Genomic DNA, 27,791 nt, shown 5'->3' on the forward strand with positions numbered 1-27,791 from the left:
TCACTTTGAAAATTTAAAAAAGTTTATTAAAGCTTAACAAAAATACAACAAAAGGACTAATCAAGGAAAAATTTACAGCGCTGGGAACTGCCTTCATGGCTGCCTACCACGTGGCTGGTTCCTCTTCAACATGGATGGTCAGCCTTTTATACCCCTGGGGGTTGCAACAGCCAACCCTGGCCCCTCCTAAAGTCTGTCAGTCAGCTCTTCTTTGCCATTTATCGGTGGAGACTGCTTTCTTGTAACTTGATTGGAGGGTCAGGTGTTGTCATGCCCCCTTTAGCAACAAGCTTTTCCATCCCCAACTGCCCCATGGAAGGGGCACATGTGCACGCCTTCTTTCTACCTGTCCTAGACAACCCAGGCTGTCTGATGGCAACAATACAGAGAGTGGGGGGGGAAGGGAACTCTGGGGAGAACAGAGGACATCCAAGTTACAATAACATAACTATACATCACTAAAGCTTTTCTTAATATTCACACAATATTCATCCCTTAATTTTGAGAGCAAATCATCTCATTATCCATCTATAATATCAATTATTGCAAAACCAGCCCAGACAGACACTGAAACAAAAAGAGGTGGTGGCAAGGACCAAACATGGGCAAAGTGGCCAAGCCAGGGGTGTCCCCAGGCAGGTATATCCTTGCTGTGCATCCATCCCTGCGCAGAGCAGAGGGGAGTCAAGGTACTGTAAGAACTACTAGTACCTCAGGAGCAAGATAAGACCTTCCAACCTTTAAAATATGAATTAGGAAAACATTATGTGATTAATAAGTTTCTCTATTTGCCAAATTCTCCTAAGAAGAATCTATTGAAATTTTGCAAAAGGATGAGAATAACAAATCGTTTAGAGTGGGGAGATGTTGAGAGGCTGGGGGACACAAGACAGATGATGGACTTTGGACCTGGTAAGCATAAGAGATTTGATAAACAAAAGGCCTTGGCAAAAGTAAACGGAACTTTGAAAATTAGATCTAGATTGCAAGAAGATTAAATCAGATGGGTTTACGGGAAAAAGAAAAACTCATTAAATTCTGCAAGCAAAAAATCAGTCTTCCCTCTCTCTTCATCCCCGACAATTGGTGCCCCGTGTGAGAAAATGAACCGGCCTGACTGGCTGGCAGTCAACGCACCCCTGGAACTGATCATGATGGTGAGAGAACTGCATCTGGGCCCACAGTGGCCTGTATGCTGTGACTGACAGGTGAGCCAGGGGAACTAAAAGTGGGAAAGGACAATTCCAGTGAGAGAGATGTCTATGAAACCATGCTCGCCCTTTTGGGCAGGCATGACTCCCCCATCCTAAAGCAGGACCTTAAGTCACTTTTACATTGGGTGTCACGTATGCTACCATCCTAGAGAATACTTTTTGAGACATTGTGAAAAAGCAAGCAGTCTCGGGCTATATCTTTTGTGGATGTGTCACGATCCGCTCGTACAAGGGCATGTCGTGATGGTTCGTTAACTGATCTCAGAGTGCAAAAACAACATGGAGGGGATTTCAGTATTAATCAAAACAAATGCACCTTTTATTGAATGTCCACAGCAAATGTGATAGAAGGATTTAGAAAAGGAGATAAAGGATAGAGAGAGAGAGAGAGAAAGAGGGGAAAGGGGTATAGCTACCAGACGTAGAGACTAAATCCTCGTCAACCAGCCAATAGATCAGCCTTGTCACCTCAGGGAGAATGTAAAAGTCTTGGTTAACTCAGGGGTCTATTACAGTCCTCCTCTGAGGGGGGAACAGGTACAATGAAGAATAAATCTATTGAAAACGGGTACAGACAGTCTATGTTCCAAAACAGGATAAGTTGATTTCAGCAATGAGTGGAACCCATTGTTTCAGGACTGGTTTCTATGGGAAACCAGTTTTGGTCCAGCGAACACACCTGCAGGCAACATTCTTGCTTCAGTCAGGCCAGCCCCCCCGTGTTAGAATTATAGGGGCCTCAATCTCAGTCCTTGGGAGGGGGCTTCAATCTCCGTCCATCACAGTGGTCGCGAGGCAGATGAGGGAGTTTCTGTGGAGGATCACCAAAGTTACCCCAGAAAGTTCATTTGGCCAAGAGGTGGGGAAATTCATGGGCAATTGTCATGAAGAAGGTGCAAGCATATAGGGCGAGTCGCTCCTTGGCAGACCCTGCTCCCTTGAAGCAGTATACCATGGCAGCACTGTAAACACAGCTGCAAACAATCACTGGGTGAGCATCCACCTCAACCAGTCCAGAACTCCAGTCAGGGTCCTCAGGGTCCCAATGTCTGTCCTTCGGACGGTCGTGAGACAAATGAGGGAAACTTCAGACTGTCTCTTACAGGGTGCTACCAGCCCCCTGCCTCGCTCTGACTCTCCCTGCCCACTTGAAACTGGCACCTCTGTTACTGAAGACCAGCCGCAGCCATCAACCTCGCCCCTGCCCAGACAAAGGAGGGGGAGGCATCCTTTCTGACAGTTGTTAGCAGTTTATATCACTGACCAGGGCTCTAGCAGTGAGGAGGAGGGGGAGCCCTTCGATCCAGGACCAATAGATTCAGACTATGAGACTGATCCATTCCCTCCTGACCTTTATGATAATTGGATGCAAGTAAAGAAAAAAGCTCTTAAGGAGGGGGACCCCCAAATTTGCGGGAAATCTAGACATTTGAAAAAGGACTGTTTCCAACAGGGGGAGGCCAGATCCAAAACGCCTGGTATTTGCCCACTGTGCCGTAATCAATGTCGGTCCAAGTATGATTTTGGAGGGCGTCCAGTATCGGGAAACTGGAGCAGAAGCGTGGAGCAGCACAGATGCGCCAGTCAATGCCTCAGAGTAAACCGCCGCAAGCCTCAACCCAGCCACCACCCCAAGCAGCCTTTGCTGGACCACAGGCAGCCCTGGCTGGACCGTCACCAACCTACAACCAGCAACCCCAGGCAGCGCAGGAAGGGACCCGGCAACCTCCAGCACTGTAACGTTGCTTGATTCATCAGTTCAGTTGAGTCCCACAGGAGTTTTCAGACGACCTGGACAGCGTATGCATACTTTGTTTGTTCTCTGTGAAAAATGCTATTCACTGTGGATGTGAAAGCCTGGTCAGAGAGAAAGAAAACCAGATAAGTTTTCTCACAGTGGACTTGTGAGACTTTTTAGGGAGTTGTAGAGAAACAATGATAACTTGTTATCATTAACAACCTGCAGGTAGTGTTTTTCCTATTTTTGTTTTCCTGTTCTTCTCAAGGATTATGCAGGAGAAAGGCGTTTTTGTTAATTAGCCAATTAGGTGAAATGTAGTGGATGATTGACTAATCTGGTCTGGATTGGGGCAGTGGGGTTTTGAAGATTATATGTTTAGGCTCTCTCTAAAATTGTTTACCACCTGTCTTCCTGCTTTTTCTCCGTGGCAGTTATGACAATTCCAGATCCTTCCCTGTCTATCCTCCAAAATCCTGCCCCTGCAGCCTGTCATAATTTGCTACACCCATTTTTCCAGAAGCTGCATTGTCAGTTATGATATTTCCCTTCTTCCATTGGTATGCACCTTTCCCGTCCCCTTTTCTATTGGCATTATGTTTACATTTGTCCCCCCATACCCCTCCTATCTAGCCCTTCATTTGTTAGATGGTCTCCTCTCGGGAAACTGCCCCCCCCCCCATAAAAGCTGCTGTTTTTCTTTGCTTCATGCTCTTTTGTCACTGCCCCCCTTCAAGCCTGTGCCGTTCCTGCCAGGGGAAAGAATAAAGGCAGCTCGGAGAAGCAAGCAAAGAGTCCTTCCTTCTTCCTTTACCTCGATCCTTAGACGTGGGTCCACATTTATCGGCCGCACCTGTTGGTCCGGGACCTCAGCCAGTAGCCGAACCGCGATCCTGCCTGCCAGGAGCTGAGGTGGGACAAGGCCACTCCTGACACACATCGATAGCGAAAGGGGACCGGACCGCCCAGGCGACCGGCGCCACCACTCCTCCCGCGATCGGGACGCAACATCACTGGATGTATCAGAACAGTCTACAAAAGGGAGAAGTTGTTTTGTATTAAAGCTGCTGTTGTGCAAACCAGCCTTCTCGGAGTCTGTGCCGCTTTCTTACTCAACAGCGACGATTCACTTTTGTTAAAATTTTAGAAGTTTAATAAGAATGAAAATAGTAATAAAAATTAGGACAATAAGAATTTGGACAATCAGAGTTAGGACAATAAAAGACAATAAAAAGCAAAGAATTACGGATGTCTGGGTGCTTTGCACTCTGCCACAAAGCACACCTTGCTAACAAAGGATTACCCCTTAAAAGAAATAGCTGGCGCCACCGCTCCTCCCATGATGGGGATGCAACATCAGCTTAGCACCCACCATGGGAGCTGCACGAGCAAGACTCCACGGTAAGAACTGTCTCCAGGGCGTGCGGATGCCTCTGTGAAGTTCGTGGACCGCCAAGCGCCCCCAGCGAATCCACGCACTTTCTGGTTGACTCGGCTCCTGGCAGGCAGGAAAGTTAACCTCCTCCATTCCTGTTCCGGATGTGAGAGGAACCTTCCCTTGGATCGGGGACCATATCCAAAGCTTTTAGTTTCCAAGAATCTCTGGGTTTGTGAGTATTCCAGTGGCCAGGAAGGAGCCGGCTGGGGTACACTGGGGTTGTGGTGGGGGGAACTCCCGTGGATTAGGGGACACATAGCGCGCAACGTTAAAACCACCCCCACTGGCAATTCTCAGGTGCTTTTCCTTTAGTTTTTGTTTTACCTCGGAGAGTGGATGGAAAAAACCTAGCAGACAGTCTCAGTCACAGTGGATGCAAGACTGTCTACTAGGGAACTTATAACCAAGTTGTGGGTTCCCTAGTGGGAGTGGGGTTTCATTTATCAAAGGGAAAAGGTAAGAGATTTGTTAAGTGGATTTTTTTTCATTTTCCAGCTACTACCCCTGATGAGGTAAAAACACTAAGATTTTGGGATAAAACTTGGAAAAGATGCAATGATAGATGGTGAATCAAAAAGTAATTTTTATCCTCTATAAGATTGAAAATGATCATGTTAGAAATGGAAAAGAAAGTGAAACAAAATCCAATTAAATCTTCCCCAGTTCCTCCTGAAACCCCTGCTCCAGTCTCCATTGTTCCTGACCCCCAGCTTTCCGAACTGACTGAGCTGAGGAGAGCAAACCACGTGCAGCAGGTGCACAGCCACTCCCACATTGTGGGTCTCCCTGGCTCCCCACATCTTCCCCAGTTCCCTCATATTCTGGCAGGACTGATGACCCTGTCAGAGCTCCTTCCCTAGACCCTAATACCTCACTTCCTTTGCCAGTAGAAAAACCTATAGGTCATCTCCCAGATTCCTCACCTTACCCAGTCACCAAATGGTGGACACCACATGGCTTGGTCCCCATCTTGTGGTTCTTCTTCTACTTCCCATAATATGTGACATTTACCAAATTGAACTGGAAAGAACTTTTACGTGGACCTGGAGCTGGAAATCACATTGTGCAAACGGGTCCAGTGTCTCTACCAGCAGAGATGTGAGTAACTTGTAGGGGACACAAAGCATACACCCTGTGAGATCCAGATTGCGCGAGGACTTCTACCACCTATCCCAGAGCATCTAATTCTCATGGCACGCTGTGTCCATTCCTCCCTCTTCCTACCAAAGGGCCAGGTCGTCATCCAGGCCATTCCATTGCCACAGTTTTTATGGGACAATCAGGACCTTTCAGTTTACTATACTGAAGAGGTGGGAGAGGAGAAGCCCCTTGTATGGTGTGGCCTTAAGTGCGAGGGGCACAACGTCCAACTTAAAGGGATGATGGACACCAGGGTAGAGGTAATGGTCATTCCACCGCATAAATGGCCATCACAATGGGAACTGCAGGACATAGGCTGCAAGGTCATAGGTGTAGGGGGCACACAACTCACAAAACAATTGAGGAGCATCGTGCAAATTATGGGACCCAATGGATAATTAGCAAATATACACCCATTCGTATTAAACACCAAGTTTACCCTAGGGGGGAGAGACTGCATGTCCCAATGAGGGGCCAAATTAGAACTGCCAACCCCTCAGGGCTTTTAACAGTGGCCACTGAGAAAGAGCGCCCTACTCAGAAGTTAAACTGGCTAACTGAAACACCAGTTTGGGTAGATCAGTGGCCGCTCAGTAAACAGAAATTAAAAGCTCTCAATCAACTCGTGGAGGAACAGTTGGTCAAGGGACACATTGTAGAAACCAATAGCCCTTGGAATTCCCCAGTATTTGTTATCAAAAAGATGGGGAAAGACAGGTGGTGGCTCCTTCATGACTTGATAAAAATTAATGATGCAATTGTAGACATGTGGTCTCTCCAGCCAGGTATGCCATCCCCTCAAAATTGGCAATTGGCAGTCATTGACATCAAAGATTGCTTTTTTAAAATTTGTATACACCCAGACGATGTGCCATGTTTTGCCTTCTCTATTCCTTCCATCAACCAAGAAGCCCTAATGCAACGTTACCATTGGTGTGTTCTTCTCCAAGAGATTAAGAACTCGCCAACCATCTGCCTATGGTACATCACTAGAGTCTTGTCCACAGTGCGTGCCAAAGCAGGAGACTACATCATCTATCATTACATGGATGATGTACTTATATGCGCCTCCGATGACAACACACTCCCACAGGTTCTTGATGATACTGTTATTGCTTTGTCAGCACCAGGATTTGGGTCAAATCATGAAAAAGTGCAGAGGCTTCTGCCCTGGAGATATTTAGGCCTTGAAATCACCAACCACAAGATAACACCACAGCGACTGGTAATCAAAGATGAGCCCAAAACCCTGCAAGATCTCCAACAGCTGTGTGGAACCTTAAACTGGGTGAGGCTCTGGTTGGGCCTAACCATGGGTGATCTGTCTCTTCTTTTTGATTTTTTAAAATGGGGGGAAGAGATGGATGCCCCAAGGACATTAACCCAAGAGGCACGGGCTGTGTTAGAAAGGATCCAATTAGCATTGGGAAGTCGGCAGGCCCACTGCTGCCCTCCCAAATTCCCTTTCAATTTCATCATCTTAGAGAAACTGACATATTTGCATGGGTTGATTTTTCAGCGGGACAGAAGTCAGAGGGACCCCCTCTTGATTACAGAGTGGATGTTCCTTGTCCACAGTCTGTCCAAAAGCATCACTCAGCCACAAGAACTGATGTCCCAGCTGATTTTTAAGGCTAGGGCATGTGTGCAATTGCTTGCAGGGTGTGATTTTGCATGCATCCACGTACCGATTTGGCTGTCCACCGGAAGACTGAACAATGAGACTTTAGAACATCTACTGAAAGAGAATGAAAACCTCCAGTTTTCCCTAGACAGTTACCCTAGGAAATTGACTATTCACCAAACTGGTCATAAATTGTTTAATGGTGAATTCCATCTGGTGCCAAAAGAAAGTCAAAGTCATAAGCCCCTTAAGGCTCTAACCATTTTCACCTACGTGTCCGGGAGTTCCCACGAGTCTGTAATGACGTGGAAGGACCCCCAGACTCAGCGGTGGGAAACCGATGTTAAGATCGTTGAAGGCTCCCCTCAAGTAGCTGAGTTGGATGCTGTCGTTAGAGTATTTGAGAAATTTCCCGAACCCATTAACATTGTAGTAACTGATTTAGCTTATGTGGCAGGGGTGGGGTTTAGGGCCGAGCACATGATGCTCAAAGAAGTCTTGAACCCGGTGATTTACAAGTTGCTCTCAAGATTAGTACAGCTGGTTTCCCACTGAGAGCAACCTTTTTACATCATGCATGTGCGATCACACTCTGATCTCCCAGGTTTCATCCCGGAGGGCAACCGTAGAGCTGATGCCTTGGCCCCACCATTACAACTGGCTGGCTAAGGCAACACCTTCCATCGAGCCAAACTCAGCAATTAGCAGTTCCATCAGAATGTGCCTGGTCTGGTCCGCCAATTCCATCTACCGCATTACAAGGCCAGAGCGATCATGGCCACATGCCCACAATTTTAGGGGTCCACATTACCATCACTGGGGGCGGGGTAAACCCCAGAGGTCTTCAAAGTTGTGAAATCTGGCAGACTGATGTAACGCACGTACCCCAATTTGGCAGATTTAAATATGCTCATGTTAGCATGGATACCTTTTCTGGTGCAGTCTATGTCTCAGCCCATACAGAGGAGAAGGCAATGGATGCACAGAAACACCGAATACAGGCCTTCTTCATGTTGGGGATTCCAAAAGTCATGAAGACTGACAACAGTCCAGCCTATGTCTCCAGGGTCTTTGGTAATTTCCTGCTTGAATGGGGAATCGAACATCAAACTAGAATTCCATACTGGCCCACTGGCCAAGCAATAATAGAGAGGACTCATCAGAACCTGAAACGAACCCTAGAACATCAGAGGGCCGAGGCCAAAGAGTTATCCCCCAAAATCAGGCTTTCAAAGGCACTGTTCACCCTCAACTTCTTGAACTGTTCCTTTGAAAGTCTAAACCCACCAGTAGTGAGCCACTTCAACCAAAATCACATGTTAAAGTTCAAAGAAAAACCGCCAGTGTTAATAAAAGATCCCGAGTGGCAGCAGATCCAAGAGCCCTGAGACTTGATCATTTGGGGGTGTGGGTATACTTGCATGTCCGCTCCCTCTGGTCCAAAGTGGATCCTAAAAAATGGGTCAGGCCGTATCTGTTGGCTGAAAAAGAAAAAGACCACCAAACTATTACCCCGTCGCTGTTGGAGGACCCAGCCGATGTTGCTGTAGCCTCCAACCGAAAGAGGATGAAAGAACAAGAAAACTCAGAACTCCCATATTTCATTTCTTTATTTTCTGATGAAAGTCATTGTTTAGTTTCCCCACTGTGTTTTTCTTCTTTTATGTTCAAGTGACATCCGTACTGGACAACATGTGGAGACAGCTGCTCAGGTTACTCCTGGTGTTCCTCCAATCCTGGATTTTTGAGGCGTGGATTGTCCCTTGTTGGGAAGGATGAAAGTTTGACAAGAAAGTCTCACAGATATGTATGCTTAGCAGAAAGATTTTTAAATGTAGAGTCTGATGAAGGAATAGAGATGGAAGCAAGTTTTGATATAGAAGAAAAGAACTGCTGAGCCAGTCTTACTGGATAACCAAGAAGGCAAAGGGTTTGTTAGTTAGAAGGGGATTTTAGGACATAGAGCAAAGGATAAACCTACCTCAAAAAAGAAGATGTTTTTACCAAGCAGGAAGATAGCACAGGCAAACAAGCCTGCCGATGTTGCAAGTAGAAAAAAGGTCTCAGAATTTTCCACTGCAAGAAAACTGAAAAACAACTTCTAGCTTAAACTGTAATGTACTAACTTTTAGTGATTGGAGAATAGTAACAAGTAACATTAATATGGTAATTATAGTAGTTATGACAGACTATAGATAATAGTTAAGGTATAGATTGGTTCTACTGTATTAAGATGCAAAGAAAAGCAAAGTATATAATGCATTGTAACCAAAACTAAAGGGTCTCGAGGCTTGTCTGCAGCTGGAGCTGACAGCTGTAGGCACAGGCTCTGTCGCCCACGACCCTGGATTGCTGTAACGTCTTGGATGTAATAAATTGCATTTTGGAGAGCCGCCTGGAGTCCCGCCTCTCTCATTTAGGCTCTTACAGTGGCACCCACGTTTTAGTTGGCAAACTCAGACTTTTTGGCAGTAAGAGACCTCCTGGTAAACTCAGTAGGAAGTGGCCACAAAGGATCAGGCACCTGGAAGGAGGGTGACCGGGGCCCAGACAGGAGTTGCTGCTGGACAGTACCTGGATCGGAGCCTCTACGTACAGAGCCTGCTGCATAGCTGGACAGCAGGTGAGCACTGGGAATAATGGGGCAGAATAAGTCTGTTCCGCAGAGAGATGTGTATCAGCATTTAAAATCTTTAATTGCATCAAGTCCAAAAGCCTTGCCTAAGCAAGAGCTCAAAGAGCTTTTAAAATGGACTATAACTCATTTCCCAAATGCTGACTCTGAAGCTGTCTATACCACTTTTGAGACTCTGTGGGGGTTAAATTGTATAATGCTATCTCTTGGCCCAACAAAACTGCTGCGGAACTTCTTCCCACTTGCCAAGTCCTTGTGGAAATCTTTGCCACGAATTCCCTGCCACTGCGCCCCTCCCCCACCCCCATACCACCTGAAGCTTCGCAGCCGTGCCCTTCCGAACAGTCCCGGCCAGCCTCTCAAGCCGCGAGAAAAGGGGGGGAGGGGGAGAAGATTACAGCAACTGCCGAGGCAGTAGAAGAGGCAGACGAAACTAATGATATCTCGGAGAGAGAGGGGAATTCCTTTACTGCAAAGCTAGGAAACCCCGAAAACCAACTAGAATTGTTTCCAAATAACCCCAGGGCTTGCCCCGGGAATGAAGATCTTTTGACCCTGAAAGAGAAGCCAAGCCCTGGACATCCTCCAGCACTGCTTCCTAGGTCAGAAAATTGCTCAAGGGGGGGTCAGATAATTTTCAATTGACAGACTGGCAAGAGATAAGGCGCCAGATCTGCAAAGAGGAGAGTCTAGATCTTTTAGCTATGCATGTGATCTTTGGACAGCAGCCTGGCAACCCTAGAACGTGGGCTCCCATCCCCCCTCACAAAATTAAAGAAATCAGAAGAGCCATGAGAGATAGTGGGATATGCTTCCCGTACTTTAAACAATTGCTGAAAAGCACCCTGGAAGGGCATACTCTTACACCAAATGACTGTAAAAATTTTACTAGCATGATTCTCACAGACTGACAGTATATGCTATGGGAACTCAAATGGAAAAGAATGCTTGCAGAAGTATTGTCAACTTACAGGCAAAGCACTGATGCAGATCTTCGTACCCTTACTATATCCAAGCTTACAGGGGAACACCCTGATGACAGGAATGAAGATCAATTGACTTTACCCAGAGTGATATTTGATGATATTAAAAAAATGGCTCGCAGAGCCTTTTTGCAAATTCAGCCTGCTGGAAATTTTGAAAAAGCTTATAATCTAATTAAACAAGAGACATCTGAGCCATTTACCACATTTGTTGATTGGGTACTACAGGCAGAGGAAAGGCAGTGTAGTGACAATATTGCTCGTCCAATTATGGTGCGTGATATTATTGAAAATAATGCCACTGAAGAGTGCAAACGAGCTATCAAAGCCTTTGGAAAAGATAAACCTACAGTACCTGAAATGATAGATGCCTGTAATAAGATCAGGAGCCCCCAGCAAGTGGCTACTATACAGGCAAATGAGCTCAGAAAAACTCTGGGAGAGCAAATTGAAAGAGCTCTTACAGATCAGACAGCTCAGGCAGCTGCTCAGGCAGTGCAAGCAGAAGCACGAGACCAAAAGTGGCACCTTGAACAGAGACCCTAAAGAGGGCTTGAACCTGCTAGCCACAGTCCAGTGCAGTATCCGTGTCGGTCCCGATGCAGCACGGGAGGCAAAAAGCTGGTCTTCGGCCCCAAGCAACCCTAGGGAGGAGTCTCGGCCAACTAAGCGCCGCCGACGTCTTGTAAGGGCTGCAACAGCGCTGATGACTAAATTAGAAGGTAATGGAGAGAAAAGCGGCGTATAATCTTTTAAAATGCTTTTTAGAAAAGCCGGGACTATAAGGTATTGACCTGGGAAAAGAACTCCCGAGATTGCTTGCATATAGACTGCAAGCTGCAACGTATTCAAACAGAGGTTAAAGGGCCTGTTACAGCAGGTGGACAACCAGTGAGAGCTTTATTGATTGGACGCTTGTTTGCCAGCATGTTGAGACTTGCTATTATTGTTGGACTAATTGATGCCGATTATACAGGTGAAATATAAATAATAGCACAAACGCTATTCCCACCATTGTTCATTCCAGCTAGATCGCGAGTTGTTCAATTGATTCTTTTGTCTCAATTAACCAGAGGAACTTTACCACTTAGCGAGTAGCGATGTAGTGAAAGCAACATCTAGTTCCTACACTGGGAGCTGCTGCTGCCCCTGTGCCTTCCCCTTCTGCATCGCAGCCGGCAATTGCATTCACAGCGGTGCCGGCGGGGGTCTACCCTGTGCCGCCCGCGCCAACCCCTCCAGCGGCCATCCCTCCAGTAGAGCCCGTGAGGGCTCCGGCTGCAGTTGTCCCACCACCTCCCGTGTCGGCTCCATCAGCTTTGCTGTCTGCGCCTGCTCTCCAGTTTCCAGTACCCAGAGACGACACAGCTGCTGTCCCCAGCCTGGCGGGGAATGCACTCCCTCCAGTTTTGCAGCCGCCCACCACGCCGGTAGAGAAGATTGAATTTGAGAACAGCAATCACCAAGCGGCACCTGTGATCAGCCCAAATTCCCTCCCAAGTTTTTCGAACTGTCCCAAGGCCGCCCCTGTGGGAGGAGCTGAGACAGAGGAAAAGGACGCCAGCCTACCCCTCCGTGAGGGAGGCGTAGCTCGACAGCTGATTTCAGCGCAGCCGAGTGCCTATGTTCAAACTCAGGGTTTTTCGTGAGCCGATTCAGAAGTTCAGAAGTTCCCGTTAGAGTTTAGAATGCCTGACTCCCCCCGCGTGCCCCAGCGGCGTGGGGGAGGTAGCTCCTGAAAGTTCTGCCTCTGTTCCCCAACCCAGAGGGGGTGGGAGTGGTACTGAGGAGCTGTAAAAGAACCCTGTGAGTACACCAAAGAGAACTCCATAGCTGTAAAGAATTTGAAAGCATGTGTTGCATACACCTTTCTAACCATTCGCAGTCCATTCACTCCCAGCTCTCTGAGTTGCGGAAATTAACCAGAAACTTACAGGTAGAATCAAGCTTTGGTGTTGAAAGATAGCTCAAATCTTTAAGCCTAAAATCATAGCTCTGCTTTATTGTTAAAGCTGGTATTATAGTAAGCATTATAGCTTTGTTAATAGTATTAATTTTGCCTTGTTTTTGCATGTGCTTACAAAAGATGATATTTGTTGCATTTAATCAAATATTGCTTGTGCAAAAAGAAAACGGGAATTGTGGAGCCTGGTTACATGACAAAGGCCACGTAGACATGCTCTGGATAGCTGACCAAGAATTCGAAAAGTACCGGACCCAGCTAATCTGAGTCCCTGCACCTGCAAGGCCGCTGTGGCCTTGAGCATAGCTGTAGTATGATAACAAGATGATGTAGCTGAGAGAGAGACATGAGAAAAAGATGTAAGTCGTAAGGAATGAGGAAGTAAGGGGGGGAACTGATACCTATAGTATAACCAATAGATTGCTTAGCTTACAGAATATGCATGAGTTTATTATTTGTTGTGCATAAATGTCTGATGCTCTAATCAATAAAGGAAGCTTGCTGATTCTCATATTGAGCATCTCAAGTCTCCCTCACTGCAACACAAAAGCTTACTGAAATTTTGGCTGCTCTTCATTTAAACTCTCCACAACCAAACAACACTATGGCTGTTATGCAAACTGCAGTGGCCTCAGGACCGTGCTATTTTTGTAAAAAACATGGCCACATAATAAGAAATTGCCGGGAGGTGAAAAGAGATGTACAGGCACCGTACCTTTGTCCTAAATGTAGAAGAGGAAGGCATTATGCTAGACAGTGCCGCTCTAAATATGATGCTGAGGGAAACCCAATTCAAAAAAACTCCAAAATTAATGCGCAGCGTCACGGTGTGATGACACAAGTAGTGGCACCACAAGTACCCGAGGACTCATCCGGGGGGGGGGTTTATGAGTACCCCGACTCTGAATCACTACACTTCATTGCCAGCCAAATCCCAGGAAGTGACCCAGACCTACTACCCCCCGGGTCCTGGTCCATTTTTGTGGGAGCTCAGCACATCACTCCTGATGTCCAGAGCTACCGAGAGAACCCTTGGAGGGCTCGGGAGTCCTGGAATGTTGCCAAAAGCACTTGGTGGCTTGATTTTGATCCATCTAGAGATGTGCCACCGATGCATGAGGAAATGGAACATGCGAGAACCACTCAGGTGTAAATAGTGAAGGGAAGATATTATTATAGGGTGAATTACAAATTTTGGGGTTTCGGTACAGGGGGGTGGTAGAGACAAGATGGAGGAATCAGGGTGTGCCACCAGGCTTTTCCTTCTTCTTCCTGTCTTCCATCTTCTGGGGTGGTGTTGGCACTTGTGGATTGGTCTGGGATGAGGGTGTACTTAGTGACGAAGATGATAGGTATTGGGGACAAAAATGTAAATATGATATACGTAGTTTTTGTTATAAAAGATGCGGCCGCCTTAGGGGTGGGCAGAGTGCCTTTGGCTGCCGTGCTGGTCAGATCCTTCAGGCAGGGAAAAGGACTTTATAGATAAGAGATAATAAACAAAACTGAAGACCGAAAAAACCTAGCATCCAGTCTCATCCTTTGAAGCCCAGCGTGCAAGAACCATCCTAAGCGCGTCTGGGGGCAGAGACAGACAGCCGACCCCAGACTTGGCAGTCCCTGGGCGGGCCACGAGGTGGGCCACGAGGTGGGCCACGAGGTGGGCCACAGAGGTGGGCCACAAAGGTGGGCCACGGAGCTGGGCTGCAAGGGCAGTGCTGCAAGGCCATCGAGGACTGCGGTTAAGCAAGCAGTCTCGCCGGCGGGCAGCTCCCTGAGTTGGACGGGTTCCCAGGAGACCACTGATAACTCCTTGGGAAAACAGCCAGAGGGATCCGAAGAAGAAGCAGCGGCCAAAAAGGACATCGCACTCTACCTCTGCCGAAGAAAAATCGTACCAGAACAGCCCGGACCGGGATTGGAAAGGCGCCTCCGACCCCATCTCCTGCGACCTGCTGGACAGAGACCGGGAGCCTTTGGACTGCTCTGACGACGTGAATTCGGTAAGAAGGTCAAAAATTAAGAACATGGGGAACACATACTCCCAGGAACAAATAGAGGCTTTGTCCGCACTACAAAGTGTGGCAGAGGCAAACACAAAGGGAATTCCTAAGAAAGCACTCAAAGATTTATTGATGTGGGTGAGACTTAATTATCCACATCTGGAAACCCGTGTGTTATTCGAAACGGGTTTCTGGCAAGAAGTTAATAGACACGTATATCTTTTGGCCACGAAGGGTGATGGGAAGGCCTTGAAGTTACTGTCTCCAGCAAGGATCATGTTAGAGGCAATTACGGCAAGATCCCGGAGTAGAACTAAAAGGTCATTAATTGTCAATCCCACAGGGGCGGGGGGAGGAGAGCAAAGCTCAAAGCAGAGATTGTCTCTGGTCCCAACCAGCCCTGGAGAAGTAGCTCCCGATGAGAGGGAGCGGTATTAGCTCCCGATGAGAGGGAGCGGGAAGTAGCTCCCGATGAGAGGGAGCGGGAAGTAGCTTTACCGCCTCCAGTTCCACTACCCCGAAAGTCCAGGAGGCCTCCAAAACGCCCTGAAACCCCAGAAACAGCGGGGAGTTCGGGTTCCGATTCGGACGCAAATACGGTCCTTACCCCAGATGAATTAGGATTTTCATCCAGCGAACCAGAGGGGCAAGAACGCCCTGTAGGGGCAAACCCTCCCAGTTCGCGAAAACAACAGGGGAAAGGGACGGGAAAAGCGCCCAAGTCGGAAAGGGGGGGCGAACGGGGACCGGAGGGGGAGGAGGGATTGCTCTCTCGCGGCGAGAGTGGCTGCGCGGCGGCGGCGAGCGGCGGGGGGAGCGCGGAGGCAGTGGGGGACGCGAGTTTCGGCGCGGGGGCTGTGAGCGCGACACCGACAGCGGCAGCCTCAGCTGGCGCAGTGCCAAAGACGCGCGCGCAGGGCGAGACCCGCGGAACGTCCGGGAAGGGCTCTCAAAATACAGCGTCCACGTCAGACGCGGGCAATGGGCTAGGAGCAGCCGCAGAGCTCCAAGCGGCACCCGTAGGTAGACGTAGGAGACGCGTGATGATGCAGGACCCGGAAGTCGAGCCACGGCGGTCTGCTTGGATTGCTCTGCGCACGCAGGCACGGGCGGGGCAGGGGTTGTACGCGCGAGCAGGGGGCGTGAATACAGCGTCAGAGGAGGAGGAGAGGGAGTCAGGGACAGACATAGGGGAGGAGTCATCAGAGGCGGAGCGGGACGGAGACAGTGACGTCAGTTCAGGGGAGACAGGGGGCATTCCCGAACCTGCGCATGCGCAGAGAGTGCGGAAGGAGCGCAGTCGGGGGCTAGCCCGATCCCCTGTGACGTTGCGGGCGAGGAGGGGCCGTGCTCGGGGTTCCACATCCCGGGGCTCCACCCTCTCTCCGGTTTCGGCTTCCCCGATCCCAATCCCTGCGATTCAAACCTCTCCCATTCTTGAGGGACGTTCATGTGTTCAGGCTTCATTGTTGGCTCATTCAAAACCCGTGCGAGCTCGGTTCCAAAAATCAGAAACGCTGCATTCAGCCGAAGCGGCTGAGGAGCCGATCGAGTCCGGGACGCCATTACGGTCGTCCAGGCGGACCACAGCGCCACCTAGTGGCGGGAATACCACAGTGCAGGACATGCCGGACCCGGTCGGTCGCGCCACAGCTCCATCTCGTGGCAAAACGATAACAATGCAGCAGTTTTTCCCAACAACATACAAAAAGAAAACAGCGACAAAGAAGGAAAAAGCAACGCAGCAAACAGACTTTCAGTCAACTTTAGAGCTTCAAGGATTCGAAGACACATCATCAGAAGCGGAAGAAGAAGAAGGAGAAGACATGATACAAAAACAGCTTCAGAGGGAACTCCAGCATGGATGTTTACAATGGCAGAAGCAGCAAAAGGCTTTCTGCAATCATTTGATACAGTGAAGAAAAAGAAGAAGAAGTCACGAGAATTTGAAATTCCTTTTCCGGATTTGGGAGCGAGGCCAAAAACCTCAAGTCGAAGGATGTGGACCGAGGAATCACCAATGACTTCCAGGGTTCCACTGTGTAACCTGTTGCCATCAGAACTACCAGAAGAGGAATTTCCAGAGGAAGAAGAAAGGCAACCGAAGAGGCCAATAGATTGGAAAAACATCAGAAAGAAGTTGTCCAAGGAGAAGGGTTTGTTAAGAGGATCAGGAGATCTGACAATGCCAGTGACGTATGATGCACAGGGACAGAACCCAAGGTGGGAAAGGCTGGGTCACGACGTGGTCAAAGATTTAGCAAAGGCCATTCAGAGCAACGGGTTGAATTCACGGTACTTCAAACAACTGCTGAAGGGGACATTCGACAATTATGAATTTACACCATATGACATCCGAAGCCTTGTGTCAATTATCCTCACGGACACAGAGAATCTCATCTGGGACAGAAGATGGCGAAGATATCTCGAAGGATTGAGGAACAGTTATCAAGGTGGACCAAATGCGAACCTCACTGTAGCACAGTTGGCAGGGGATCCTCCAAACGACAATCCAGCGGAACAAGCAGTGCGACTTCCGAGGCAAGTGCTGAATGACATCAAAGAAGCGGCGCGAAGAGCAATCCTGCAGATTCCACCAGCAGGAGTTCCAGATATCCCATTCTCATCCATCAAGCAAGGTCCCACAGAATCATTTTCATCATATATAGATCGACTCTCACAAGCTGTGGATCGACAGGTGGTAGATGAACAGGTAAAGCAGCCACTCATGGAAAGTTTAGCCTACAGCGGTGCCAACCCGGATTGCCAACGGGTCATCTCAGCAATGCCAGGACGGCCATCCTTGGCAGAGATGGTGGAGGCTTGCAGCAAAGTGGGAACGCCTCAGCATGTTGCGTCGATCGTGAGGGACGAGTTGAAAGGAGAGTGGGAAGAACAGATAAAGAGACAGCTGGAAGGACATCTAGCAAAACAGTCAGAGGAGAAGACGCTGGAAAAGATGCTCCAACAACAGAAGAGCGAAATAATGAACGAAATTCATGCAGTCATCAAGAAAAACAACCCATTGGGAGGACAGTGTTACAGGTGTGGAGCATTTGGGCACATGAGGAAGAATTGTCCACAAGCGAACATACAAGTGCAAGCACCAAAGCTGCAAAAACCAATCTGCGCACGGTGCAGAAAAGGAAGACATGCTGCGAATGAATGTTACTCCCAGATGGACGTGGACGGGAATCCTCTACCGCGTCCGGGAAACGCCAGATTGAGCGCGGGGAATCGCCAGCGCGCTACGACACAAGTGATGGCGATGGCCCAAGAGCAGACAGGGCAATCATCGGAGAACGCCAGGCAAATGCACTCAGCAAAGTCCTCAGCCGATTCCCCAGCGACCCAGACCTCCTCCCACCAGGGGCACAGTGCACATTGGCAGCTTCCAAATTAGTGTGTTTCTTGGATGAGAGTCACGCAGAGATACCCACAGGTATCTGCGGGGATTCACACAAGAAGCAAGATTTCTTGATAGTGGGGTTGGACAGAAGTAGTACCCTTGGACTCATTGTTTATCCGTCTGTTGTCTCAGCAGACAAAAAAACGGAACTGACCATTGACCGTGGCGGAAAACACCCAAGTCGCAAGGGCTTTTGCCTTGCCACCACACGCCGTCAAACAGGTCATGTCGATTTTCGACGAGGAAGGGTTTCCACTGAAGGAACATGTTGAGATACATGCTACATGGATAAAGCACATAGGCCGAGATCGACCCACGCTCACTTGTCAGCTGACTTGTGGAGACAGAACGATAGAGGTCAGAGGAATGTTGGACACCGGGGCAGATGTCACAGTAATATCCTACATCTTTTGGCCCCGTGATTGGAGCTTGATTGCACCCTTGGGAACTCTCTCAGGCATAGGGGGAGCTTCTCTTTGTCTGCAAAGTGAAAATTCCATCGTTGTCACCGGACCAGGAGACAAGACGGCGATCATTCGTCCTTTTGTTGTGCAAAAGCCAATCACCGTTTGGGGAAGAGATCTTTTGGCACAATGGGGCACGAAGATCGAAGTGGATTTTTAGTCGGGGTCACTGCGGCACTCACCACACTGAAACTCACATGAAGTTAAACAAAGCATTGTATGTGTTGAACTTTCTCAATAGTTCATCCTCAGACCCCAATCCACCCATTTTGAGACATTTTTCAAACAGTTCTCAGGCAAGATTAAGGGAGAATCCTTTAGTCTTGGTCAGAAACCCCGAGTCAGGACAAATAGAGGGTCCTTTCAGACTAATCACTTGGGGCAAGGGTTTTGCTTGTGTTTCCACAGGGTGAGGTCCGAAGTGGGTGTCGGCGCGGCACGTGAAACCGTTCCGGACGCAAGAGCAGGAAAGCACCGATTCTGGAAGCAGAGAGACGAGTACCCAGACAGAAGAGGAAGTTGAAGTTACAAACAGCAGTTCGGAGAAGACAAAAGAATAAAAAGACTTTGGGGATTTTTTCTTTCTTTGGGAAAAAAAAAAAAAAAGGTTTGGGAGGAAAAAATGGCAATGTTATGTTACAGGAATGGGATCGTAAGGTTTGTGATTCTCATGTGTTCCATTTCGTCATCAATTGCTTCAAATGACGAAGCAAATTTGCCAGTTAAACAACCGAAAAAGAATGTCTGGGAAGCTTTAGCTCAGGCAGCGAATTTAGATAGCATTTGTCTAACTCACTCCAGACCAGGGAGTCCATTTTCGGCATGCATGATTGGGATGCCGGTGGACGAATGGCCAATTCCAGGGCACGCTCCAGTCAAAATCTCACAGGTTGTTAAAGATCCTGTGACGGAGTGGCGTGCTTGGACGCATCTTCTTCCTGTGGATTCTACTGAGCCTCAGGAATTGGAGATTTTTGGGTCCATGACAATGGAATTGTGCATGCAATTCGGAGTCTTAAATGTGGCAAAAAATAAGACCATTGATGTCACACCGAATCATGAATATTATAAAAATGCATCAGCTTGGTGCAAAAACACAATAACAACTACAGGGTCACTCCAAGTTCCAGTGCAATTGCCAAAGGGATTGTTTTTGATTTGCGGGGACAGAATTTGGTATGGTGTTCCTGCGAATGCAATGGGAGGTCCATGCAGCATTGGAAAGATTTCAATGTTGTCACCGGATTCAAAAATGCTAAAAAAGTCAAAATGCAAAGAAAAAAGAACATTACAACATTATAGCACAAATTGCGATGATACAGTGTACACTTGGGACAAGGCAAGGAGAATTGCGACAGCAATTTTCTCACCTCAGACAGCGTTGGGGGTGGCCTTGACTCAATTGGACCACATGGGTTGTTGGTTGAGCAAACATGCTCAATCAGTCTCTCTTGCACTGAGTGACATGTTGAAAGACGTGAGCAGTGTAAGACAGGCAACTCTGCAAAACAGGGCAGCGGTCGATTATCTGTTGCTTGCCCATGGACATGGATGTGAAGAATTTGCAGGGATGTGTTGCATGAATCTCTCAGACCATTCACAATCAATTACAGAAAACATCAAAAAGATAAAAGACAGCATAGAAAAACTTGGTGAGATCACTGGATCATGGATTGATGATGTAGTAAAGTTTTTTTATCTTTCTCCCATATGGAGAGAGCTTTTGAAGGTAGGATTTTATATTTTGTTAATTCTTGCAGTTCTCATAGTCTTCATACCATGCATCCTTTTGAGTGTACGGTGCATTGTACGTTCGATTACAAAAGAAGTGCTTTTTGTGCAAACAGAAGGGGGAGATGTGGGAGCTCAGCACATCACTCCTGATGTCCAGAGCTACCGAGAGAACCCTTGGGGGGCTCGGGAGTCCTGGAATGTTGCCAAAAGCACTTGGTGGCTTGATTTTGATCCATCTAGAGATGTGCCACCGATGTATGAGGAAATGGAACATGCGAGAACCACTCAGGTGTAAATAGTGAAGGGAAGATATTATTATAGGGTGAATTACAAATTTTGGGGTTTCGGTACAGGGGGGTGGTAGAGACAAGATGGAGGAATCAGGGTGTGCCACCAGGCTTTTCCTTCTTCTTCCTGTCTTCCATCTTCTGGGGTGGTGTTGACACTTGTGGATTGGTCTGGGATGAGGGTGTACTTGGTGACGAAGATGATAGGTATTGGGGACAAAAATGTAAATATGATATACGTAGTTTTTGTTATAAAAGATGCGGCCGCCTTGGGGGTGGGCAGAGTGCCTTTGGCTGCCGTGCTGGTCAGATCCTTCAGGCAGGGAAAAGGACTTTATAGATAAGAGATAATAAACAAAACTGAAGACCGAAAAAACCTAGCATCCAGTCTCATCCTTTGAAGCCCAGCGTGCAAGAACCATCCTGAGCGTGTGTGGGGGCAGAGACAGACAGCCGACCCCAGACATTTTGGCAACCTCCAAACCAACAACCTTTTTAAAAGATAATGGATATTATTATATTTCAACAGGAGTTACTGGAACCTCACAAAAAAGACAAGACTTTCTAGTTGTTGGTAAATAGAGGAACAGCATTCTAGGACTGCTTGTCTTACCTTGTGTAATGTCTGTTGATTGCAATGAAGAGTTATTGGTGTTAGCTAAAGCCTATGATCCCCCATTGCATGTTCTTCCTAGAACCCCTATAGCTATTGCTATAGCACTGCCTCTGGGGACTGCAGATCAAATGCCACCACGCTGTTTCTCGGTTGCTCCTAAAAATCCGGATGTCTTTTGGGTTCAAAAAATTAATCATCAATGGCCACTGCTGACTTGTGAATTATCAAAGGCTGGAGCTTGGGTTGATATCTCAGGCATGGTTGATACTGGAGCTGATGTTACGGTAATATCGCATTCCCTGTGGCCAAGAAGTTGGAAGTTAATAACTCCCTCAGGCGGTCTCACAGGCATTGGAGGTGCCACTCTGTGTTTGCAAAGTGATTCTATGGTTAGTGTTAAAGGACCAGAAGGGAAAAAAGCATTGATTCACCCCTATGTAGTGCAGAAACCTATCACGGTGTGGGGAAGGGATTTGCTTTCTTAGTGGGGGGCAAAAATTGAAGTGGGTTTTTAATAGGGGTCACTGAGGCACTCACCACTCTGAAGCTGACTTGGAAAACTAACACCCCTGTCTGGGTGGACCAGTGGCCCCTACAAGATGAAAAACTGAGTGCCCTCAAAAAACTAGTGTCTGAGCAGTTACAAAAAGGCCACATTAAATCCACTACAAGTCCCTGGAATTCGCCCGTGTTTGTGATCCGCAAGAAAACTTCTAACACCTGGTGGTTGTTACATGATCTTAGAAAAATTAATGCTGTAATTGAAAAAATGGGCTCACTCCAACCTGGTCTACCTAAACTTTCCATGATTCCAAGAGACTGGCCACTTGTTATTATTGATCTAAAAGACTGTTTTTTCAATATTCCTCTCAACTCAGATGATACTCCTCATTTTGCCTCTTCTGTTCCAAGTACAAACCTTCAGGAACCGTTCCAGAGGTATCATTGGCTTGTACTTCCTCAGGGAATTAACTCGCCCAGTATTTGTCAATACTTTGTAGCCCGCACTTTGTCTCCAGTTTCAGAGCAGTTTCCACAATCAGTTATTCTTCATTACATGGATGATTTGCTCATTTCAACACCAACACAAAAACAAATGCAAAAAATTCGCAACAGTGTTGACACTGAAATAAGGAAAACTGGACTGGTTATTTCTGAGTCAAAAATACAGGAGACTGCTCCCTGGAAATATTTAGGCTGGAAGCTGACAGAACACTCTATCATGCCTCAAAAGATACAACTCAGAACCAGTGTTCACACTCTGTGGGACTTAAAACAGCTTTTAGGTGAAATTAATTGGATTAGGCCGGTACTAGGAATGACTGCTGATGAACTCGCTCCAATTTTTGATTTGTTAAAAGGAAGCAATGACATTAAATCCCCCAGATCTCTTACTCCTGAAGCTAGCAAGGCTTTAGAGAAAATTACTGATGCTCTACAAAATAGACAAGCACATTGTTATGTTCCAGATAAACCTTTTTTCCTTGCAGTTCTAGGAGAAATGCTGAGATTGTATGGCCTCATTTTCCAGTGGAACTCCTCTCAAAATGATCCTTTGTTAATAATTAAATGGGTTTTTCTTTCTTACAGGTCACCAAAGTCAATCTTCACACCTTTAGAGATGATTTCTCAAATTGTCATTTAAGGGCAGAGCAAGGCTTCTTTCTATAGCAGGTCGCGAATTTGAAATCATCTATTTACCTATGATTAAATCCTATTTTGATTGGGCCGTGCAAAAGTCAGAAGATTTACTGTATGCCTTGTTAGATTTTCCAGGTGTTTGCTCTATTCATTATCCAGCACACAAACTGATCAAAGCTCAATTATGCTACAGAGAGAAACCCCTTATCAGTGAAGAGACTTTAGATGCAGTTACTCTCTTCACTGATGGGTCACAACAAACACACAAGGCAGTAGTTACATGGCAAAATAAAAACACTAAATCCTGGGAACAAGACATTCAAAAGGTCGAAGGTTCTCCTCAGATTGTTGAATTTGCTGCAGTTGTAAGAGCATTTCAGCTCTTCCTAGAACCTTTTAACTTAGTCACTGATTCTGCATATGTTGCTAATGTTGTTAGGAGAATTGAAGGGCCTGTTTTAAAAGATGTTAGGAACAACAAATTGTCTTTGGTTTACCAGTCTTTATCAAATTTTGTTACACATAACTAATCCTTACTTTGTTGCTCACATTAGAGCTCACTCTGGTCTCCCAGGATTTATGGCAGAAGGGAATGAACAAGCTGATGCATTGGCATCAGCAGCGCGTGATGAGGGAACTGCAGGAGACATTAAAGATTGCACTTGGGTGCTTCCTGCAGCTACCTTGCCAAACATTGTTGAACAAGCTAAATTGAGTCATGCCTTTTTTCACCAAAATGCACAGGCGCTCAGACGAGATTTTCACATCTCCCTAGAGCAAGCACAAGCCATTGTACAGGCTTGCCCTGACTGCCAGCTTGTCCAACCTATCCCTTCTACAGGAGCAACCAACCCAAGGGGGTTAGAAAGCTTGAAGAAATGGCAAACAGATGTCACAAAGTACCCTTCTTTTCATAAATTTAAAAATATCCATGTCTCTATTTATACATTTTCAAAAGCAGTTTTTGCATCTGTACATACAGGAGAAACAGCTAAGCATGTTTGCCAGCATCTTTCACAAGCATTTTCCTCATTGGGGGTCTCTCAAGAAATTAAAAATTATATTGGTCCTTCATATGCTTCACAAGAATTGGCCACATTTTTAAATGACTGGGGTGTTCACCATACATTTGGTATTCCCTACTCTCCCACGGGTCAGGGAGTGGTGGAAAGAACACATCAAACCCTAAAACGCATTTTAGATCAATAGAAAGGGGGGGGGAGAGCCCAGGATACACCTCAGAGGAAGTTGAATTAGGCTTTGTATGTTTCTAACTTTTTTAATAGCTCTGCAGAAGAGCCAGATGGCCCCATTTACAGACATTTTAAGAAGAACAAAAAAGCAAAACTGAAGAAACACCCCCCAGTTTTAATTAAAATTCTAAAATCAGGACAAATAGAAGGACCATATGCCCTAGGTTGACTATATGATGCGTTTATCCCCAGCAGCATCGGCAGCAGCAACTTTCCAGGGTCGCTGTCTGGTCTTCAGGTCAAAGTCCACAGGCGAAATGGTGACCTTGCGAGCACACACTTCCAACATGTGGTGCAGGGTGGGAGGAGGATCCAGGGGCAGGCTGAAGATGGCTGCCTTGCATGCTGGATTGGCATTGGCAAAGGCTACTTCCTTAAGAATTTCAACTTTGGCTTCCTCACTCTGCACCTGAAGATCAATTGCCTTGCGGAGGCGCTCAACAAAGGCAACAAACTGTTCATCTGGTAGCTGAAAAATCTTAGAATATGTTAAATGCGGTGCTGCCGGCTTAAGTGCAAAGAAAGCTTTTTCTGCTGCCTTTGCACTCTCTCTTAAAACTTCGGGAGGAATTGTGCATGCCTGTGATGGGCCATCGGCCCAATTCCCCACCCCGCAAAGATGGTCGGTGGAGATCGTCCCCCCATCAAAATCGTGCCCAGTTCGGGGATTGTCCCAGAGGAATGGTAAAACTCCCATGATTTCTTTTTTCCATGCTGCTTCCCACATAACAAACTCGGTTGGGTTTAGCAGTCATGAAAAAAGCAGCTGCAAGTCGGCAGGGGTCACATCTGATTCGGTTAGGGTGGCCCTCAGGATTCCCCGGAAGTACTCACTCTCCCGGGAGAAATCCTTTTGGGCTTTGCACAGCTCTTTGATGACATGATGTGGGAAAGGGGTCCACTGAGCCTGAGTGTCACCGACATGTTTTATGAAAAATCCTTTCCTTAGGATTTTTCCCTCCTGAGAAGCTGAGAGGCCTCAAGAACAAACTGTAAACAATTCTTATCTGCTGCTGTGGAATGCAACAGGGGGAATCTGTGATTGGTCTCATCTGGGTGTTTGTAACTAAGGGCCAATCACAGATCACCTGCCCAGACTGTCTCGGTCAGAGACAAGCCTTTGTTATTCATTCCTTTTCTATTCTTAGCTTAGCCTTCTGATGAAATCCCTTCTTCTGTTCTTTTAGTACAGTTTTAATATATTATCTATCATAAAATAATAAATCAAGCCTTCTGATACATGGAGTCAACTTTCTCGTCTCTTCCCTCATCCTGGGACCCTTGTGGACAATACTACACCTGAGCTCTCCCTTCCCTCTCAGGATGGTAGGTGACAGGAGCTGCTGTAGGGATGGAAGCCAGCTCCAGGTCTCGGGTCTCCACCTCCCCCGCCCCGGACTCCAAAGCGTGGGAACCGGAAGGCAGGGCGTGGGAACCGGAGCTGAGAGGGGAGGAGGAGTGGCTGGGAAAATGGGAGGAGATTTCAATTTCCTGTGACTCCGCCTCAAGGGAGTGGTAAGAGGGCGGAGGAATGGGAGGGGCTGAGGGAGGAGCTGAGGGAGGAGCTGAGGGAAGTTGGGAGGAGCCGAGGGACAGGAAGAGGTTTTTTGAGGAGCGAAAAGGATTATGGGGAGAAGAAATGGAAAAGACGGGAAAAGCCATGTGGCTTCCACCATCTTGAGCTCCATGGAAGCCATCTTGGGGAGGCAAACAAAACTGAACTGAGGGTCTGCGAACTGGGGATTTTCTAACTGGGAGAGAGGGGGAAGGAGAGGAACCCCAGAGAGTCTGGCCAGGACTCTTCGGGCAAGGGGATGGGGAGCTTTGAGGGGAGCCAGGGGAATGGTGGACACCCTGTGCTGTGCTGGAGCGAGCTGCTCCTCTCAAAATCCCACCTTTAGGGCGAGCAGGGGAGGGAAGAGGGCTAGGACAAGGGGTACAGGTAGAACTGGGGACTAAACTTTGTGAGGATGGCTGTTTCTATAATCTGGGGGCAGACTGCAAAATAAGTTTAATTTGGGAAGCCCAAAATGAATTTTTAAGAAGAGAAGAGTCTCCTGACTTAACCAAATCTTGTAATTTGTGGGTGACAACTCCCCAAAAACCTGGGTCATAAATTTTGTTAGGAGAAACCTCTGGAAAGTGAGAAAACAGCCAGCTCACTAACTTTTTTAACTCCCTTTTTTAAACTTGTACACCACCCCCCGCAAGGATTCCCGCAACTTGGATAAAAGCTCTCTTTTGAGTTGCAGACAAGCTAGCACCCATTATGAGGATTTTACGGGGTGCAACTCAGTCCACCCACTGCCCCAGGAAAAGGTTAAAGAAAAGAAAGCAAGAGCCCCACGCCAGACCCTGTCAGAAAAAGAGAAAGCTGCACAGCGAGGTGCTTTTAGGCACAGAGAAAAGGGACCGAACAAAAGTCAGTCGAGAAGGACTAAAAAGACAGGGCAAAAAGAACACTTACCAAATCCGGCGAGGACCAAAAAAAACCTGGGTTCAGTGGTTCTGTTGGGGGAACGACTCCTTCGGGTGCTAGGAGCTGCCGTTCCCTATCCTCAGGGAGCGCCACCCACCAGAAAGGGGTCTGCTCAACCTAAAGGTAGTTTGCCGGCCAAAGCTCAAAGTGGAAATCCAGAGGCAAAGTCCAAAAGATCCACGAGTCTCGTCCGTGGGGTCCGGGGATGCCCTCGGGCCCTACGCTGGGCGGCCAAACTGAAGCAGCAAGCTGTCGGGGGGAGGCTTGTCCTCCCCCTTTCGCCCGGCAAGCAACCAGCACACTGCTCGCAGCAGAAGCACTCTCGGGTCTCACCCGAGACAGCGCCTAGGGATACAGCTCCACGCTATTGTGAAGGCAGCTCCCTGCATCGGACGGGACTCGCAGCAACAGCCAACAGAAAAAGAGAGCTGACTCCAGCCGAGGGTATAATCAGGCTTTACTGGCTCTAATAAATTTTCCCGGTTGGAGCCCCGACCCCAGAAATGCAGCAGCTTTTAAGGGGGCAGGGGAAACAGGGGAGGAAACCACCTCTGGACAAATGGGAAACCAGAGGGGAGTGGGATGCAGGGGATTGACATTAGGGACAGACCAACGGGAATACATCGAGGGAGGGGTCCTGGTCCCTGATCCAATCACTCGACGCTCCAGCTAGAAGTTTCTAGAGGGAAGGGAGGGAGTGCCAAGTGACAGACAGGGAGGGATCAAAGGAAGGATTCATGAGGCCGGGGGGGGGGGAGCAGGGATGACAGGCAGTGGGGAGGAGGGCAGAATGAACCAGTCTTGAACCATTGCAACTGAGGGGGGGAAACAGAACAATCCAACATACAAACTGAGAGGGGAACAGAACAACCTAACACAACACAACACACGTTAACTGAGGATTAACCCTTAAAAGCAATAGCCTGTTGCATAGTCATACATCTCATACATGATGCGTAAATTCCATTCAAACAAAGGATTCTGTCTGGTCAGTGTCAACTTCTTCCTCTTAATCCTGACCGCATCTTCAAGGCTGAGCAAGGCAGGAAGAAGTTAGTTTCTTCTGATAAGAGAGCAATAAATTATTTTTCTCTGAAAGATTTAGGTGTCCTATGGCTGCTATTTTGGTGCAAGTACCTCATTGCTCTCTTTAAAAAAAAAACCCACATA

At 47.4% G+C, this 27,791-nt stretch overlaps 1 long non-coding RNA gene across 1 annotated transcript; it reads right to left on the reverse strand.

The window, feature by feature from the left end:
* LOC132341437 (uncharacterized) lies at window positions 1–27,327 on the reverse strand. The gene is made up of 3 exons (XR_009490210.1): window positions 26,610–27,327; window positions 3,767–3,984; window positions 1–3,071 (listed from the first exon to the last, which is right to left on the reverse strand). It is a non-coding gene; the product is annotated as an uncharacterized LOC132341437 (long non-coding RNA).
* Window positions 27,328–27,791: the final 464 nt, after the last annotated feature.

Source organism: Haemorhous mexicanus, chromosome W, assembly GCF_027477595.1.
Source record: "Haemorhous mexicanus isolate bHaeMex1 chromosome W, bHaeMex1.pri, whole genome shotgun sequence".
NCBI classification, from domain to species: domain Eukaryota; kingdom Metazoa; phylum Chordata; class Aves; order Passeriformes; family Fringillidae; genus Haemorhous; species Haemorhous mexicanus.